The sequence below is a fragment of the Triturus cristatus genome, chromosome 9 (assembly GCF_964204655.1).
Source record: "Triturus cristatus chromosome 9, aTriCri1.1, whole genome shotgun sequence".
NCBI lineage: Eukaryota > Metazoa > Chordata > Amphibia > Caudata > Salamandridae > Triturus > Triturus cristatus.
In genome coordinates, this window is record NC_140592.1 from 1,102,553,633 (window position 1) to 1,102,573,823 (window position 20,191).

Sequence of the window (20,191 nt, forward strand, 5' to 3'; positions counted from 1 at the left end):
TCTTAGCATCCCATAATACATACTTCGTATGTGGAAATAAGGGTTATTACCGTTTGCCAGCCGGTTGGTCTGGAGTATGTTATGTAGCATTCCTATTACCCCCTGTATTCTTGGCGCCTGCATCTTATCATAAAGATTTGAAGTTGTTGAATAATGTGACTGTAAATAGGTATAAACGTACTCTATCGATTGATGACGTGGACCAGACTGACACCAGTCTGCAGCAGTATATTGATTTTAATTTAGGATTGTTTTTCTTTGTTGGAGCTGCCCTAAATAGTAGGAAAGTTCGAAGGTTAACAAGAGTGGTAGAGGCTGTGACAAATCAAACTGCTGCTGCTCTTGGGAATCTTACGGAAGAATTACAAATTACTAGAATTGTTGCATTGCAGAATCGCATGGTGTTAGATGTTATGTTAGCTGACCGAGGTGGAGCTTGTAAAATTATCGGAAGTAGTTGTTGCGTGTTTATTCCTGACCACACGCCATCAGTTTATAATGCTATCAATAAACTGCATAAAATTGCAGCTGAAATCCATACAGAAAATGGTACTTGGACCTTTTCCGGATGGTTTTGGGCGTTGATCACCACATGGGGGTGGAAGGTCCTAACTGGTCTCTGTATTATTGTGGCAGTTTTGTTTTCTTGTTGCATTTGTATTCAATGTGGTCCTTTACTCTGTTCCCTATGTGTGTCACTCTGCATTCCTGATAAGAAAGCTATTGCCAATGTCACTTACCAGAAACATATGACTAAAGAAATAGAAGAAATGATGAAGATTGATATATACGATGATTATCCTAACAAACCGGATGTCTTCAGTAAATGCTGAAAGGGTCGTCTGTTGAAAATTGAAATAACGATGTGAGTAAGCATTCACTAAAGACATGAATTCCCCTTATATGACCGAGTTTCTCCCGTTATGTTGACCAAAGTATGGACTCCATTTTGTATTGTCATGCCTCCACGTGCGTGGCACGAGAAGAGTCCTATCTCCGTGTCAGTTGCTCTTGTAATCTGCCTAGTAACAGTCTATAAATAGTCCCTTTGTCCGTCTGGCGCATGCCCAGACTTGACCACATCTGTTATCAGTTATTCCTTGCTTGACCATGTTTTCGCGGGCTCAGGAAATTAGTTACTCCGCTCACATATTGATTCTGTATTGAAAATGTCCATAAAAGGCAACATTCCTTGCTTCATGTTGTATCCACCCACTTATGAGCCCCTCTGTTGTGTATAAAAGGGGACCGTGTACGCAAGTTCTTTGTGCTACCCTATGCAATACTGAAGAGTGTTGTATGGGTTGTAGGACCACCCTTAAGGGTTAATAAACTTTGTCTTTGTACTTTGCAGTTTCCGTGCCAACTTCCTTGTAGATTCCATTTGCAGGAGAGCGAACCCTTGTGTCCTGCTGGCCTAGCTGGGGCCGATATTCATCACTGCTTCTACGAAAGTGAAAGCGGGTATGGCACGAGATAAGTGAAAGCGGGTATGGCGTGAGATAACATATGGCCCCTGCGCGCCTGTAGACGCTGAGGGGGGAGTGCGGGAGCGAGAAGGGGCACCATATAAAGCTCGCTCCCGCAAGGGAATCGCCAAACGTGCATGCGTTGCCATTGAAAGCAATGCAATGCGTGCACATTTTTCGCTGAAAAAGCCAATCGATTACAAGAGGTCCCCTCCTATGCAACGCATGCGCGCTGCATAGGCGAGACCTAAAAATGGGAGGTAGTCAGTCGTGAGTCATTCTGAGGGATATGTTGGGAGACTATCAACCCTGACCCACCCGAAGCTCTTGTCCTCTTAGACTTTGGGTTTAGTAGTTTCCCGATTCCTTATGTTGGTTTAACAGGACAATCTTTCATGGAATGCCCCTGCTTCCCACAATACAAACACAATTTCATGTCCCTTCAACGCTGTCTTTCCTTATCTGTAATGGGACCCTAATGCTGCCTGTCTGCATAGGGTCTGCTTCTGACATTGTTTTTTCTTCTTCAGTTTTTTTCTCTTTATAGAAAACAAGCTGTGTGTCAGCACGGCCTCTTTCCTTCTTCCTTTAGTGTAGCCTGTGGTCCAGTTTCACCATCAGATCTATGAGAGCGCTACAGGTGTCAGGAGGATCCAACACTTGAGCCAAAAGATCTTTCAGTTCATCCTTGAGTCCCTTATAAAACAAGGCACTACATTTAACCATAGGCCATCTAGCCTCTGCTACTAAGTGATTGAACTCTGCAATATATGTCATCAAATCTTTGGTCCCCTGTTTAAGATTTAACAGCTCTGAATCAACAGACTAGATAAAGAAATGTCTGTCAAACAATTTATTTAACTCTTCTTTAAAGGTGTTATAGTCATAAAGGAGAGGATCATTATGATCAACCAATGGTATGGACCAAATGGCTGCCACACCCCACAGATATGAAAGCACAAACGCCACCTTTTCTTGTTTAGTTGGAAAGCTGGCTGCCTTACACATGAAGTGTAACTGGCATTGGTTAATGAAGGAGGTGAATCGTGAGGGATCTCCCATAAACCTTTAGGGAGGGGCTGAAGGTATGGAAGCTGGGTAGTGACCTGTATACCTTGATTCCCTGAGACCGAGGAGGTGGAGTAGGGAGAAAAGTCATCCCCTGTGGCCCCCTGTGCTGGCCCTGTGGAGGTGGTTTGTGTAGTATCTCTTTGTACCGTATCTACTCTTAATGTGAGTGCTTGTGTCTCCTTCTGTAAATTTCCTATCATGTCTGCCAGATCGGTGAGTGTAATTTGATGCTCCTCCATTTCGTTCAGGTGGAAAGTCAATGTGGGCATCACGTTCTATCAAGGCTCACCTGAGGTTTCCACAGGAACGAGAGGCAAGAGACTGAAGAGTAGATCTCCACTTCCCGCTATCACCTAGTCTGCCCAACAAAGTCAAAGCAAACCAGTGTGCAGACGAAGAGGGGAAACAAGGGAAGGAACAAAAAGAAGAAGGTTCTTCTGTAGGACTTGGATCGCCAGTTTCGTCACTGGACAGGTACGTGACCCTGTAAACAAGGCATTAGAGTAAGACTCTGCGTAAGATAGAGAGAAACAAGTTCGTAAACAGTATCTAACACATATGTCAATATTCTCTACCTGTGGCTTTCCCCTCTTCCACTAGCATCCCAAAAAAGTGTTTCGGAAATCAATGAGTAATTCTGCATGGGAAACAGCAAACAGAAAATATCACAATGTGTACCCCATCCCTTTGTATGCAATGTAGAGATACTATGCAATGGGCTTACCATGAACAGGAACATAGAAAAAGAAATTTAGCCCAAAAATGATAGCCTAGTCATAAACCCATAGGAAAGTTTTAAGTAAGCAATACATACAAATAAAAATGCACAAATGTGCAGGGTAACGTATTTCTTATTTCCTTAAAGTTTCAGGAATCTAATGTACTGACTGCTATACTTCAGCGCGCCTACAACAATACAACAATGAGGAATGCAGATGGCCATTTCAACCATGGAGACCCCATCAGATAAGTATTTTCCAATATATTCTCTAGAACTACTATTTAAGCATCTAAAGAGCAAGTGCATTACCGCCTTGACTACGCAATGCTCTTCCATTTTCTTTTCTTTTTCTTGAAACAGGAAGGTTTCCCACAGGGCCACTGAGAAGATGTGGAGACGCCGACCGAGAACTCGACATGAGGAAACAGGAACCAACAGTGCCACGGGACCCAGAAGCAGGTGAGTGACCCCCGGACGCGAAGGAGACGCTAACATGAAATATAACGCGAAGCGTACCTTCCAGTCCGACGCGTCCTTTTAGCATTGCACGGATCGCCCATGCTGCAACTAGCAGCCCAAATGGAGCATTCTCGACAGGTAGGACTCTCCGGTCAGGCTTAGCTATGAATCCAGAAGGTCCCTCTTTTAGAAGGGTAACCTGGGGTGGAAAATGTTTTTGCAGGACCAATGCCCCACACTGGAATGGCCTACCCTTGGAACTCAAAACAGCTCCCTCACTTTGTTTTCAGAAAGTCTCTGAAAACGTGGCTTTTTGCACAGCAATAGGAGGTATGCTCTCCATATTTAGTATTACTACCCATTAGGACTACAGATTCTGTACCGTCATGTCTTTTGTAGAGCCAAGACGCCCCCAGGCAAGAGTATGCACTTAATAAATATTTCTCATTCTCAAGTCCTAACCCTGCCTAAGGCGCCCGCTCCAAGCTCTGGGCCTTAGAAGTGGGTTCAGAGGCAGCTATTTTCATCAAAAACCTACACACTGCATGAACTGCGTGACAAGTTGTACCGCATAGCCCTTTGACAATGCCGCAGCGGCTGCCTTACGGCAGCCGACCCACAGCCTACAGGGCTCCACGATGACGCTCTCCTTGACTGCAATGCATTACCTTCAGTTCAGTGAAGTCCACGATAACGCAGCGACCTGACTGCGTGGAAAAGATCGACGCATCGAGCCCACAGCATCGACTCTTTGCTCCATCAAAGGTATTTTCTCAGTGGGCCCCGTGTGGGTCCTGTAGACGGTCTGCCCTCCATCGCGGTCATCATGACCTTTAGATTTACAATAGCCCCTTGCAACATCAAGTAACCTTTTGACCACTAGTGACTTCTGAACACTATTTTTTTATTCAATCTTTAAAAATTCATATCTTGACTTCTACTGATTGGATTTGTGTCACGTATTTGCTCAGGTAACTATTCTCTATGTTTCTAAACTTGTGTGGAGTCTTTTTGTGGTGTATTTGTTTTGTTACTGTATGTGTGTTGCTTAAATACTTAACACATTTCCTTTGTAGATCAGCCTGACTGCTTTGCACCAAGCTACCAGATGGTGAGCACAGGATATCTTATTGTACATCTAGCTTACCATGACTAGAATGGTGGTTCCTGCCTGGGCTGGGTGCATACCGCAGGCAATCAGAAATCTCAGTTCTAACAGTTTCCTTCTATGCTTTCCAGTTCCTGGATCTCAGCTGATTTGGATAGTTGATGGACCTGGGGCTGAGGGATTGTCATTATGTGACAGAAGACAAGACACATGATATCTGCTGATAAAGATGGTCTGTTTGCATGAGATGGTCGGTTTTGACGGTGCTACCGGAGAGATAGAGCTTACTGCTTGCTCCCTTTAAGTGAAAGGATTCTCTACAGATGCTGCATGCCAATTTGTACAGGCACATCCTTCATTGAGGTTTATTCCACAATCAGACTCAGTTGTGTGCACAGTGCAATTGCTCAACAGGAATGCAGGCCAAAAAATAGGAAAGTATGGTGTGAGCACAAAGGCGTTTTCACAACAGGGCATGATAAATGTGTTTACTGGTGTTGAGATTGTCAGTGGTACCAGCTCCAAAACCCTATTTTCACTTAGCTTATTTTAACCTATCCACTGAGGGTATCAATAAAGATAATTCTCACCCACTGGGAGATAGTTTTAACTCACACTTATTTATGTTTTGTTTTGCACTCTGCCCCTCACTCATAACACTAGATTGGATGACACAAGAACACCTTTCGCTCCTCTAATACGGGGGAGTTGTAGCCCGCACTGGGTACCTTGCGGTCCCAGTGTGAAGAGGGGACCCAATGAAGAAGCATGTTACCCAAGGGTGAGTGAGGGTTCTCGTCCTAACACATAAGTGCTTCTTCCCTTCGCTTGCTTTTGGTTGTGTTTTTCACAATATACCATCCGGCAACCTTTTTGTGAGATTGAAAATATTTATTTTGGCAGGTCACATGGCAGTTTAGCACTGCACTACAGGCTGCAATGGCAGGGCTGAGACATGGTTTAAAGTGCTACTTTAGTGGATGGCACAATGAGTGCTACAGGCCCACTAGTAGCATTGAATTAACAGGCCTTGGGTACATATGAAAGCATATACGAGGGTGTTATAAGAATATTAAATGTGCCGATCAGGTGTGGCCTAATTTTACAGGTAAAGCGTTTGGGGGTGGCCCTGCAGAGAGGACCAAGTCCAACAGTTCCTCAACCATTGTTGTCTTTACAGATCCTGACAGAAAATATCCACATGTAGGACAACTAGCAAAGGCATGGTCTGTAGAGCTGATACCTATGGAGTTATAATGAAAGGTATCAATACTGGCAGTAGATAAGAAACACCACCAAGTTTTCAGCTGTGCCCTCAAATCCTTGTAATCACACAAGAACATGCAAAGTAGTAACAGCAAAGGCTGGGAACTTAACAAAAAGTCATGTAAGCCAAAAAGCGAGAAAGGAATGGTGTCCTAACAGGATAGAAAACATTGGCAACACTTCGAAGAAAACAAACACATATATCACTCTGAGAACTAAGGTAGTAGGGACACTATCACCACTTCCATCTACAATGTGATATTCATAACCAAGACCTATCTCCCATTGTCCTCAACCCTGACATCTTGATCACAACACCCTTTGGCTACAGGATGATAAACAGAGACCGCACCAACAAGCACAGAGGAGGCATGGCCATCATCCACAAATATCCCCTCCAATGCGCCTCCTCTAAAGACGACATGTCATCAGTCATGGAACACTTAACTTCCAAATCTGAATCAACGCAAGAGACTCCCACCCCAGCTTCTGCTGTGCCATCTCCAAACTCATCTCCACCCTGGCAATCAAGACCAAGCATTACATTTTCTTCAGTGACCTCAACTTCCACCTCAATGACCCCAATGACACCAACTCCGTCAAACTCCTGGTAAGCATAGGAAAATCGGCCTCACACAGTTGGTCACTAGCTCCACTCACTGCGCAGGACACATCCTAGACCCCATCTTCACAGCCAATGACAGACTCAAATTCATCCACACGCCGAGCCCACCTGGACTGACCACAGCATTGTCAACTTCACCATCGCAGGCTCACCAGGAACCATCACCAAGCCCCCATGCCTGCACACAGCAGATGGAACAAAATCACAGAGATCTAATGGACCATGGCCCTCATCAATACCAGACCCAACACTGCCAGCAATCTTGAGCTAGCCATCCAAACTTCCACGACTGGATCTCCAACTGCGCCAACACAGTTGCCCCCATGGAAATGGTCAGCACCAGCAGATCCAGCAAGTTTGCCAGCCATTTCACCTCTAAACTCCGGCTCCTCATATGTGAATGCAAGCGACTAGAGAGACAATGGTGCTCAAGCAGGAACACCTCAGACCTCACCACCTTCAAATCAGACCTCAGCAAATACCACCACTGCCTCAAAGAAGCCAAGAAAGGACACCCTAACTATCTGCATTGCGGCAAGCACCAATCACAAGAAAAAAACTCTTCAGCATTGTCAGGGAATTCTCCAGCCCGTCTGCCACTAAGAACAGGATCCACCCTTCCCCAGCCCTCTGAAGCTCCCTGGCAGACTACTTCCACAAGTGGAAAACAGACATCTACAGCTACTTCAGCCTACAATATACCTACTTCGGCCACCTCCTGATGCCAGCCACACCCACCTGGTCACCAATTGGAAACCTCTCACCACACTGAGTACCACAGCCATCATGATCTTGATTCACTATGGAACCACAACTTCAACCTGCGATGAAAGCAAATCAGCAGCGCACTCAACAACATCCTCAACTCCTCCATCAAGGCTGTCACCGTCCCTGACGCAGGGAAACACACAGAGGTTAAACCCCACCTGAAGAAGCCCTCCGCCCACCCCAGGAAACTCAAGAATTACCACCCCATGTTGCTGCTCCCCTTCCCAGCCAAAGTCCTGGAGAAAGCCATCAATCTCCACCTCACAAATCACCTGAAAGGAAACAACTTATTTGATGCCTCCCAATCCAGCTTCCTCTTCAACCACAGTACCGAGGCAAATTTGATCACTGCAACTGACGGCATCAGATACATCCTCGACAGAGGTGAGAGAGCAGCCATTATCCTGCTCACCCTGTCAGCAGCCTTGACACCGTATCCCACCACACTCTCATCACCATACTCCACGCCATCAGCATCAGGGGAAACGCCCTACAGAGGATCACCTCCTTACTCAGTGGATACACACAGAGAATCCGCCAACTGCCCTTCATCTCTGAACCCAAGAGCATCATCTGCAGCATTTCTCAGGGCTCCTCCCTCAGCCCCACCCTCCTCACTGCCTATATGACTCCATTGGCTGACATCGTCCACACTCACGCGTTAAAAATCAGCTCATACACTAATGACACCCAATTCATCCTCTCTCTCACTGAAGACCCTGCCACCACCACTCCAACTTCTGGAATGCCATGGCCAGTGTCACTGACTAGATGAGATTCATCTGCCTGAAGCTGAACACATAGAAGACAGATGTTCTGATCTTTGGAAGCAACACCTTAACATGGGGCAACACATGGTGGCCCACTGCACTCTGACCATCGCCAACCCCCACTGACAACACCTGCAACCTCGGCTTCATCCTAGACAGCGATTTCTCTATGTAGTGCAAGGTCAAATTAGTATCCTCCCCCTGCTTCCACACCATCCACATGCTTTGAAAGATCTTCAGATGGATCCCTGTCAAAACCAGGAAAACAGCAACCCAAGCCCTCGTCACCATCTGACTGGACTACGGAAATGCACTCTATGCCGGAACCCCCACCCAACTCCTCAAACGACTTCCGACCATACAGAACACCACAGCCAGAGTCATCGTCAACTTCCCAAAATGGACTCACATCACCTCCACATCCCAGAAGCCTTAATTGGCTGCTTGTCCAGAAGAGATGGCAGTTCAAGCTGCTGAACCACCGCCTGATCTTCCACCAACCCGCCAGACATCTTCGATCTACAGTGGAGGTCGTTCTTTCTCCTTCCTCACCACCAAGTCCTGGGATGACCTCCCACTCCACCTTCCAACCTCACCTTCACTTGACGACTTCAGGAAGGGGCTCAAGACCTGGCTATTTGACCAAGGCTGACTGGACATCACAACCTGGATACCCTTAGAGTGATAAGCCGTGCTGCACTAACACTGCCTGATTGATTGATTGATGGGGGAACCACACTGGGAACTCTGAGGTAAGGAGGTAGGGAAACTAAGGCAATGACTGAGAAAAGAGTATTCACACTAATAGTCAATGATCAAGAAGCATATATCCACTGAAAAACTGGACAGGCTCAGCAAACGAAGATCTGCAATTGCCCAGGAACTAAGAATCAGGAAACTCTGTACGGACAAACAGAAGCATTGCTATAATGTCCAATCCTGGACTGAATCAAACAGAGGATTATAAAAGGTCACTAATGATCACATATCTGTGTGATCAAGCTCACATCTACCAGCTATAGGTGTGCTGATCCCTCCAACTGCCCTTGGCCTGCAGGTGCGGAGGCAAGGCAGTCAGCAGAGAATCCACATTATTATACTATTTTGCAAGAAATGCAAACGGGTTGCCACAAAACCTAGTGTTCTACATCTACATCAACTAGCTCAAGAGATTTAGCGGAAGCCAGGGAATCTTCTGATTGAAATGAGTGTGAATAATACTGATGGTATTTGTTTGTTTATCTTCTAGGTTCAAGGTAGAAATTATTTACCTAAAGAGGCTGAACATGGAGGCCATCTGCTCTGGTTCCAGTTAAGGAGTGCTGGAGAATAGAGGGAAATTACTTGTTATGGATTTCCTTCGCCAGGCTGAAACCGAGAGGTGTGAAAGACTTTCTCAGCCTGCTCTACTGATATCCACACTGATATCCTCCTGAACTCTTTATGGGAGGCTTTCTCCTTTTGTTTTAATGTAGGAGAAAGGACTGCTTTTCTTGTACAAAGGAGTTAAACTGGTCACTGAGACAGGAGTGTTTGCAGGTCAGGTTTTGACCCATCAAAAGTGGCCTTCTCCAACAAAATATTTCTATGTATGTTTAAAGTAAGGAGGCGAACAAGGAAGATGTGTCAGTTCTTCTCATTTATGTCCGGAATTGATTCTGGAGCTCATATATAAAGACTTTAGGCAAGAGCAGAAATATCAAAGAGTAAGTCATGAGGGTAGGCAATATAAAGTACTTATTTGTGCTAATGATATTTTTAATTACTGAGCCACCATACTGAAAGTTGATGAATGTTAACCCAATTGTTGAATCTCTGTACGAATACAAAGTTAATAGGCATAAGTATCAGATAACGGAAATGTCCAGAAGATGGTTTAGCACAAAGTAAAACAGTGGACAACTGACAGCGACAAACTGAATAATTACCTGCTGTGTAAATCAGAATTCTATTCCTATTTTCATGGACCTTTTATTTGTTTGGGGTATTGCATTGATTAACAATGGTACGCTGTTGTGTATATAACTAATTCCTTCAGAAAGCTCTGGATGACCTTAGGTCAGAGGGGCCAAATGAATATTCATGTAGTGGGTTAGTGCTAAAGTGATGGTGTTATGCGATATTTCTGTAAGCTGTTTTGTTTATAATGTAATTGTTTGTTCACACCTTGATTGATTTTGCAGTTGTGATCCTTTCTTATGGAGAAAATGGCTATATATACCCTAGGATTAGCGGGGGAGCCAGATATCTTTGGTCTCTACTAGGAATGATGTCAGATTTCTCTCTTATTTAACTGCCACATTTGTGACTGTCTACTACTGATTTTGCTGAATATTCTGCATTGTTCTAGCACTGAGAGCCTATATGGCAATAATTGTATGCATTTAAATGAGACTTGATTCATCTGCATTTATTATTTTTGTATTGCACCCTTTTGAATGTGTAATAAACTTTCATGGGTTTTCAAAATTCCGCCATAGAAAACACTTTTGAGGCAGTCCTTTCTTTATTTGATTGTATATGGAAAGGCTGGTTTGAACCTTATCTCTGGAAAACATTGCCTCGAGATTCGAGGTTAACACTGTCTCTGATCCACACAACTCCTGGGTGCACCATTTCATTTTGTATAACATGTATATCTCCCTCCAATAGCCCTCTTTTTGTTCCTCATTCTTGTCCATTCTTGTTAACCGCCCTCAGCCCATTCCATAATATATCCCTTCTGTCCACCACGTGCTGGAAAAAAAACAATAATGACCTGGTACTTGATTATCTATACTACTCACCATATACCCTGGCACCCTTCAGGTTGGCTTCCAGCATGCTCTTACTAAGATAATTCCTCTAACAAAACTGCTGGTAATTCTGTTTCTAGCACCCTATCCTTGCCCTTATAGTCATTAGTAGATAACAACAGACTTTCACTGACTCATAATCAGAGCATAGGCCCACATTCTCAGACATGTGATGCACCGCAAGGCAACAAGCAAAGTTGCTGCCCTTTGTTGTGTGAACTGGAAAGAGGAGAACTCCGACATATCTACATAAAATTAGAAAATTTCTGCTCTATCCCTGTGCTAGTGCACTTTCAGCAGCCGTGTACCATTGTACTATACTGTAAGGTCAGCATAATTTTTGTGCAGATGTACATTTTGCAATACAACTGATTAGTGCATCAGTCGCACTGCAAAATGAAACCCTTTTCTCAAACCAGCCAGACAAGAATTATCACCCCATGGTTTGCTAACATTGCCTAATAAGGCCCCCATTTCCATCTCAGATTTAAATAGGATTCAATGGGGGTCAGTTCTCAGATCAAAGATGGAGCATAGGGTTGAACATGCCACATTTCTCTCTGCTTTGCCAGCATCTACAGAGACGTAAATTAAGGGCATGTGAAAAGAGAAACAGTGACTACGCGTTAAGGTATTGTGCCAAAAACCACAAACTTAATCAGCTTAGTGCGGCGGCACGCGCAAAAAATAAATATTTCACAGAATGCTATCAATCCAGGGTATGCAGCATGACTTTTTTGGACTGACTCCTGCAAAAAAAAGTCATAAGACTGGTGTACACCACAATTCTTTAGTGATGAGGCTCCTGTATTTGTATTATAGTGTTATCTTGCAATGCAAAAACCAGGGACCTTAAAGAAAGAATGTCTTTCACTGTTTTAATTCAGAAGTAACTAAGGTTGCTGCAGTGCAAAATCCCATCCCTCAACAGATTGTAGACATTCTTTCTTTTTTGTAGAAGCTAAAATAAAGTCCACCAAAAGATTACCAACAAACTTGTTGGAGCTCAATTTACAAAGAATGTCATAAATCTATAATCACAGAACACCTACATGTGAATACATGGGATCCCCTATGCAAACACATTTATTTTGCTTTGTTATTTTTATCCACAGGGAAATTATTTTTCCATATGGAGGAACCCTTTCTCCTGGGCAACTTTCTACATTGCAAATCAATAAATATGAGTACACAATGCTGTAATCCACAAATTCTGCAATTTTCATGTAATCAACAATATGTGTACAGGTATGCAGGCCACAGAGCTCCAAGTGACCACACAGCAGTAATGCTCAAACCAACATGAGTAATTAGAAAAATAGAAATGACACATGCAGTCCTTTAATAAGCTGGTGACATTGTTTTAACTCATTCATGAGGATATAGGTCATTATCAGAACTGTGCTGATTTCGAATCCCCGTTCTTGAGCTTCTCATATACAAGTCCAATTAGGGTCTAATGGCAGCAGAGCTTACAAGACGGAAATAGTTCACTTGACACTTTGGCCCTATTAGCATGCCACACTTTGGGCCATCTTTCAATGCCATCCAGTGTGTAGTGGATCACCTTGGCTCCACAATGTTGGGATGAGAATGCTATTTACATGGCATGTTTCTCTGCCCAGCGTGCCTGATTGCATGTATATCTGGTAAACTGTATGTGTATCTGATAACCTGTCCCTAGTGCCATCCTAATGTAAGCATGTGCCTGAACGGCTGCACCTGTTCGAGACCAAGCACGATCTGGTGATCTGAAGGGGAGCCTCAAGCATGCCCTCATAGCGGACTACTGTGGCTGTCCTGGCTATAAAACTTAAACAAAGAGGAGGTGGCATCATATAATGTTTTTTTTTTATATTTCTTTTTATTAAACAGTCCGACCAAAACACATCAAGTGGTTACAAACAGGTTCCTCCATCATTCCTCAATAACATTTTACACATTTCAAAATGATACACAGTTATTGAAGTAGGTAGATCAAGGGGACTCAAGCGCATCAGCATTCCTCTGACAGTCTGCTGGGGTGTAAATAGTCCCCCTGTGATGGTTCCAAGCTTCCCACACCCTATTCCATTTCCCCGGGCATCCCCTGGCGACGTAGACTGACTTCCCTCTGAACATGCACCAATCCAAATCCTCCATCCACCTCCCAATCTGAGGTGATTGGCTAGCCCCCCACAGTTGAGCGATGTTACGCTTCGCTACCATGAATGATAATGTTGCCCACTGCGTTGTGTAAGTGTTGAGGTCAGTGAGTTCCCAGACATTTAATAGCATGTACGAGCCTCTGGCTGCAAGTCAATCCCTAGAACCGCCCGCAGCGTGTGATGGACCTCCCTCCAATATGATTGTATATGTTGGCAGTGTCACAATATATATGAATAAATGTCCCCAGTTCCCCACAGCCCCTTCTGCACCCTCCGCTGTCTGAATGACCCATTCGAACTAGGCGGGGACCCGTAACATATGTCCAATGTAGTATTTTAAGCTGCACTAGCCTCAGCCTGGCCTGGATTGCAACCACACATGGGGAAGAAACCGCCTCCTGGCAGTCTTCATCGTCTAGTTCTAGGCCATCTTCGTTCCAGTTTTTTTTTAGATGAAGCAATGGATCTTCCATGTTATTTATTAATTTCCTATAGATCAGAGAGATGGTCTTCTCTGGAAGGTGTCTGTCTAACACCCTGTCTTCTAGGGGAGAGGCATCCGGAAGTGTCGTTTCCCTAGGGATTTGGGAAAGCAGCACGTGTCGAACTTGAAGGTAACGGAACTGAACTGTAGCTTGAGTGAGTCAAATGTGTGGACAGTTCCCTCCCACCAGACGTCTTTTATTCGTGAGATCCCAATGAGGTCCCACTTGTCAAAACCTTTGGATTTCCAGAGGCTCCCTTGATTCTCTGAGTTCCAGAGTGGGGTGGCTAGTGTAAGTTTGTTTTCCTACTTCAGGTGTCTATTGACTGCATGCCATATCTGGACGGCGTGTGCCGTGGGTCCAGTCAGCGGACATCTGCGGGGACCAGCATATAACGCTCTGGTGTATTCTCCCCCAGGGAGCTGCCACCTATCCATGGGAAATCCAGGATCGTTTGGTTGACCGTTGATCCCGTGATTGATAGCCGCAAGCTGGGACTCCCAGTAATATTTCTTTAGGTCGGGCAACCCTATTCCTCCATCATACCTATTGAGAGTTAACTTTGAGAATGCTATACGGGGTTTACCACCCCAAAGGAGCTGTCTCTGGAGACCCTCGATTTCTCTGAAATAGGACGCTGGGCCCGGATCCATTGTGTTTTGGAGTGCATACAAGAACCGAGGCAGAGCCATCATTTTAAAAAGCACCGCTCTACCTAGCATGGAGAGCGGAATGGATTTCCAGTGAGCGATGTTGTTTCTAAGTCTCGATAAGGGAGGGTTCAGATTGCTGGTGTAACGGAGCTTCGAGACTAATGTTATGTAGATACTGAGGTATCTAAAACCTGCAAGAGCAATTTGTATAGGGCAAGTACTTGGAATGGCCGGCGGGTCGGCCCGGAGGACAAATAGCACCGATTTGGACCAGTTTATCGCGAAGCCAGAATATCTGCCGAAGAGTGCAAGCACGTCCAGAAGGCAGATCAACGACCCTCTCGGGTTGGTGAGATAGAGCTGAATATCATCTGCGTACAGGGAGATCTTATCTTCCCACTCCAATGACCACCGCATTCCTTGTATAGACCAATCTTGCCTGACCCACGCCGCAAGCAGCTCCAGGGCCAGTGCAAAAAGAAGCGGGGACAGGGAACAACCCTGTTGGGTGCCCCTACTCAGGTGGAAATCGGAGGACTTGCGATTATTCACCACCACCCGGGCCATTGGTTCAGAATAAAGGAAACGTATACAGCCTGTGAATTTCGGACCGAAGCCCAATTTGTCCAATACTGCAAACAGAGAGGGCCACTCGACCATGTAAAAGGCCATGGTGGCGTCTAATGATACTAGGGCTGCCGGATCCATAATCTTAGGGGTCTTACCCAGCACCCCATGCAAGCGAAGTAAATTGAGGGCTGTATTACGATGAGGGATAAAGCCCGATTGATCCAGGTGGATCAGAGTGGTGATGACTTTTGCCAAACGTGTCGCCAGTAATTTCGCAAGGACTTTAAGCTCCACATTCAGCAACAATATGGGCCTATAGGACGCGCAGCTGGTTCTTGGTTTGCCTTCTTTATATATGAACACTATATTTGCTACTCGTTGGTCATACGGGAGCTGCCCCTTCTCCTTGCTTTCCTCAAACATGGAACGGATGTATGGGGCCAGCTTATTGGATCTCAGTTTATAGAGTTTGATGGGAATACCGTTGCGTCCTGAAGCTTTCACCGAATATACGCCTCTGATGGCCTGGGCCCCTTTGTCGTCCGTCAGTGGGGATTCCAAATAATCTCTGTTTTCTCCCGATAATGTGGGTAACTTAATATCCCTAATCATCTCCCTGTTTTCTACTTCAGTGAACCTCCCCAACGTAACATACACCACACGATAGTGATCTGTGAACGTATCTGCGATGGCCTACAGGTCCGTAATAGCACTGGAGTCTCCCCCCTGTACCTCGGGCACCAGTCTCAACGCCCACTCCCTTCTATCCAGCCAAGCAATCAGCTTTCTTGCTTTATCTCCTTGTTCGTAGATTCTACTCTGAACCTCTCTACCTGTGCCTTGGCTCTATCCCTGGCGATGCTATTGAACTCTTCCTGCCGTAACTTCAAAAGGTGAAGGCCCTCAGGGGTCCCGGTCCGGCCATCTCCTCTTCCGATTTTAATACATTCTCTTCTGCTCTTTCATGTTCAGCTTGTCATTCCCTCCTTTTCCCTTCAATCAAGGAGAGGGTCTCTCCTCGAATAACAGTTTTGTATGCCTCCCACAGGGTCTGCGCTGAATCAACCGTACCCTGATTTTCCTGGAAGCATCTATCAGTGGCTGTGGCGATTTTTTTCCTTATAGTGGGGTCTTTCAAGTACCATGGGTTAATGAGGGCTACCCTACCGGTGTTTACCTGGTCAAATTCCACCTTGAGCCACACAGGGGAGTGATCTGAGACGCCTCAACCCAGGTAACCTACCTCCCGGAGAGCATGGGCCTGCGCGGCCGGGACAAGTATATAGTCTATTCTTGACAAACTTTGGTGCGCGCATGATATGTGTGTGTACTGTGCTCTGCCTGGGTTGTATGCCCGCCAGCTATCCACCAGCCCCATTGTGTCCAAAAATTCGGGAAGCCACCTTTGTGCGGTCCTAAGTGCACGAGGCCGATGTCGGTCTGTTTCCCCATCCATTATCGCGTTGAAATCTCCACCCAGCACCAAGAGTACCAATGGTAGTGTCAAGAAGATCGAACTCAGGTCTTTGAATGTGTCTGTCTGTAGGCCAGGTGGGACATACATTGAGACGAACTTTGCTGTTTTTCCTTCCCATTGGCCCGAAATCCCAACATATCTACCCCGCTTGTCTGACCACGTAAATGTAAATGTAAATGTGAAGGTACTTATAGAGCGCACTGTCACCAGACGGCCACCTTGCGGTGTCGCCTTTGCGGTTTCCTGGCGCTGATACTCATACCGCTGTGGAACCCCTCCTGGCTTTCCCTGTGAAGTGTCCACTCCTGGGCACCCCCAGGGTGAAGCCAGGCATCCTTAGCGCTGTTGGGGCCGGTGTGGAGGCTAAGCAAGCACGTGGCCTGTATAGTAAGGGGGAATTAGTTTTTAATCAGTATGCCCACCCCTCGTGACCCAGAGGTGAATCCCGCGTGTGCCACCAGCTTATACCCTCCTTTATGTAAGGCCATGCACTTGTTCCCAATTAAGTGTGTTTCCTGTAAAAGGACCATGTCCGGGGCGTGCCTTCTGATAAACTGATTGACCATCCCCCTCTTAATTTTGTCTCCCAGTCCATTTACATTCCTACTCAGTACGTGTTTTTCACAATATACCATCCGGCTACCTTTTTGTGAGATAGAAAATATTTATTTTACCAGGTCATATGGCAGTTTAGCACTGCACTACAGGCTGCAATGGCAGGGCTGAGACGTGTTTTAAAGTGCTACTTTAGTGGATGACACAAGGAGTGCTGCAGGTCCACTAGTAGCATTGAATTAACAGGCCTTGGGTACATATGGAAGCATATACGAGGGTGTTATAAGAATATTAAATGTGGCGATCAGGTGTGGCCTAATTTTACAGGTAAAGCGCTTGGGGGTGGCCTTGCAGAGAGAGCCAAATCCAACAGTTCCTCTACCATTGTTGTCTTTACAGATCCTGACAACCAATATCCACATGTAGGACAACAAGCAAAGGCATGGTCTGTAGAGCTGATACCTATCGTGTTATAATGAGAGGTATCAATACTGGCAGTAGATAAGAAACACCACCAAGTTTTCAGCTGTGCCCTCAAATCCTTGTAATCACAAGAACATGCAAAGTAGTAACAGCAAGGGCTGGAAACTTAACAAAATGTCATGTAAGACAAAGAGCGAGAAAGGAATGGTGTCTTAACAGGATAGAAATCATTGGCAACACTTCACAGAAAGCTAACAAATATATCACTCTGAGAACTAAGGTAGTAGGGACACTATCACCACTTCCACCCCCAATGTGATATTCATCACCAAAACCTGGCTCACATTGTCCTCAACCCTGACATCTTGATCACAACACCCTTTGGCTACAGGATGATAAACAGAGACTGCACCAACAAGCACAGAGAAGGCATGGTCATCATCCACAAATATTCCCTCCAATGCACCTCCACTAAAGACGACATGTCATCAGTCATGTAACACTTAACTTCCATATCTGAATCAATGCAAGAGAGTCCCACCCCAGCTTCTGCAGTGCCATCTCCAAACTCATCTCCCCCCTGGCAATCAAGACCAAGCATTACATTTTTCTCAGTGACCTCAACTTCCACCTCGAAGACCCCAATGACACCAACTCCGTAAACCTCCTGGTAAGCATAAGAAAATCGGCCTCACACAGTTGGTCACTAGCTCCACTCACTGCGCAGGACACATCCTAGACCCCATCTTCACAGCCACTGACAGACTCAAATTTAGCCGCACGCCGAGCCCACCTGGACCGACCACAGCATCATCAACTTCACCATTGCAGGCTCACCAGGAACCATCACCAAGCCCCCATGCCTGCACACAGCAGATGGAACAAAATCACAGATATCCAATGGACCATGGCCCTCATCAATACCAGACCCAACACTGCCAGCAACCTTGAGCTAGCCATCCAAACTTCCACAACTGGATCTCCAACTGTGCCAACACAGTCGCCCCATGGAAATGGCCAGCACCAGCAGATCCAGCAAGGATGCCAGCCATTTCACCTCTAAACTCCGGCTCCTCATATGTGAATTCAAGCAACTAGAGAGACAATGGTGCTCAAGCAGGAACACCTCAGACCTCACCACCTTCAAATCAGACCTCAGCAAATACCATCACCGCCTCAAAGAAGCTAAGAAAGGACACCCTAACTATCTGCATTGTGGAAAGCACCAATCACACGAAATAAACTCTTCAGCATTGTCAGGAAATTCTCCAGCCTGTCTGCCACTAAGAACAGGATCCACCCTTCCCCAGCCCTCTGAAACTTCCTGGCAGACTACTTCCGCAGGTGGAAAACAGACATCTACAGCTACTTCAGCCCACTACATACCTACTTCGGCTACCTTCTGAAACATAGTGACGCCATCCACACCCACCTGCTCACCAATTGGAAACTGCTCACCACACTGAGTACCACAGCCATCATGATCTTGATTCACTATGGAGCACTGACAGATCCCTGCCCCCACCACGACTTCAACCTGGGATGGAAGGAAATCAGCAGCGCACTGAACAACATCCTCAACTCCTCCATCAAGGCTGTCACCGTCCCTGACGCAGGGCAACACGCAGAGGTTAAACCCCACCTGAAGAAGCCTTCCGCCAACCCCAGCAAACTCAAGAATTACCACCCCATTTTGCTGCTCCTCTTCCCGGCCAGAGTCCTGGCGAAAGCCATCAATCTCCACCTTACAAATCACCTGAATTTAAACAACTTATTTGATGCCTCCCAGTCCGGCTTCCGCTTCAACCACAGCACCGAGGCAAATCTGATCACTGCAACTGACAACATCAGATACATCCTCGACCAAGGTGAGAGAGCAGCCATAATCCTGCTCAACCTGTCAGCAGCCTTGACACCGTATCCCACCACACTCTCATCACCATACTCCACGCCATCAGCATCAGGGGAAACGCCCTCCAGTGGATCACCTCCTTACTCAGTGGATACACACAGAGAATCCACCTACTGCCCTTCATCTCTGAACCCAAGAGCATCATCTGCAGCATTTCTCAAGGCTCCTCCCTCAGCCCCATTCTCCTCAATGCCTATATGACTCCATTGGCTGACATCGTCCAAACTCACGTGTTAAAAATCAGGTCATACACCAATGACACCCAATTCATCCTCTCTCTCACTGAAGACCCTGCCACCACCACTCCAACTTCTAGAATGCCATGTCCAATGTCCCTGACTAGATGAGATTCATCTGCCTGAAGCTGAACACAGACAAGACAGGTGTTCTCATCTTTGGAAGGAACACCTTTACATGGGGCAACACGTGGTGGCCCACTGCAATCTGACCCTCACCTACCTCCACTGACAACACCTGCAACCTCGGCTTCATCCTAGACAGCGATCTCGCTATGTAGTGCAAGGTCAACTTAGTATCCTCCTCCTGCTTCCACACATCCACATGCTTTAAAAGATCTTCAGATGGATCCCTGTCAAAACCAGGAAAACAGCAACCCAAGCCCTCGTCACTATCTGACTGGACTACGGAAATGCACTCTATGCTGGAACCCCCACCCAACTCCTCAAACGACTTCCGACCATACAGGACACCACAGACAGAGTCATCGTCAACCTCCCCAAATGGACTCGCATCACCCCCCATCCCAGAAGCCTTCATTGGCTCCTTGTCCAGAAGAGATGGCAGTTAAAGCTGCTGAACCAACGCCTGAGCTTCCACCAACCCGCCAGGCATCTTCGATCTACAGGGGAGGTCGTTCTTTCTCCTACCTCGCCACCAAGTCCTGGAATGACCTCCGA

At 46.0% G+C, this 20,191-nt stretch overlaps 1 protein-coding gene across 2 annotated transcripts in view; it reads left to right on the plus strand.

Moving 5' to 3' along the window:
• Window positions 1–10,741, plus strand: part of LOC146799438 (uncharacterized) — a 145,412-nt gene extending 134,671 nt beyond the window's left edge. The window contains exons 4-7 of one of the 2 annotated variants that reach the window (XR_014968901.1): window positions 1,355–1,464; window positions 2,789–3,014; window positions 3,406–3,720; window positions 9,507–10,741. The gene's annotated coding sequence lies outside the window, so the exon portion shown is untranslated. The remainder of the gene's footprint in view (window positions 1–1,354; window positions 1,465–2,788; window positions 3,015–3,405; window positions 3,721–9,506) is intronic. The other variant, XR_014968902.1, reaches the window with a different exon arrangement.
• Window positions 10,742–20,191: the final 9,450 nt, after the last annotated feature.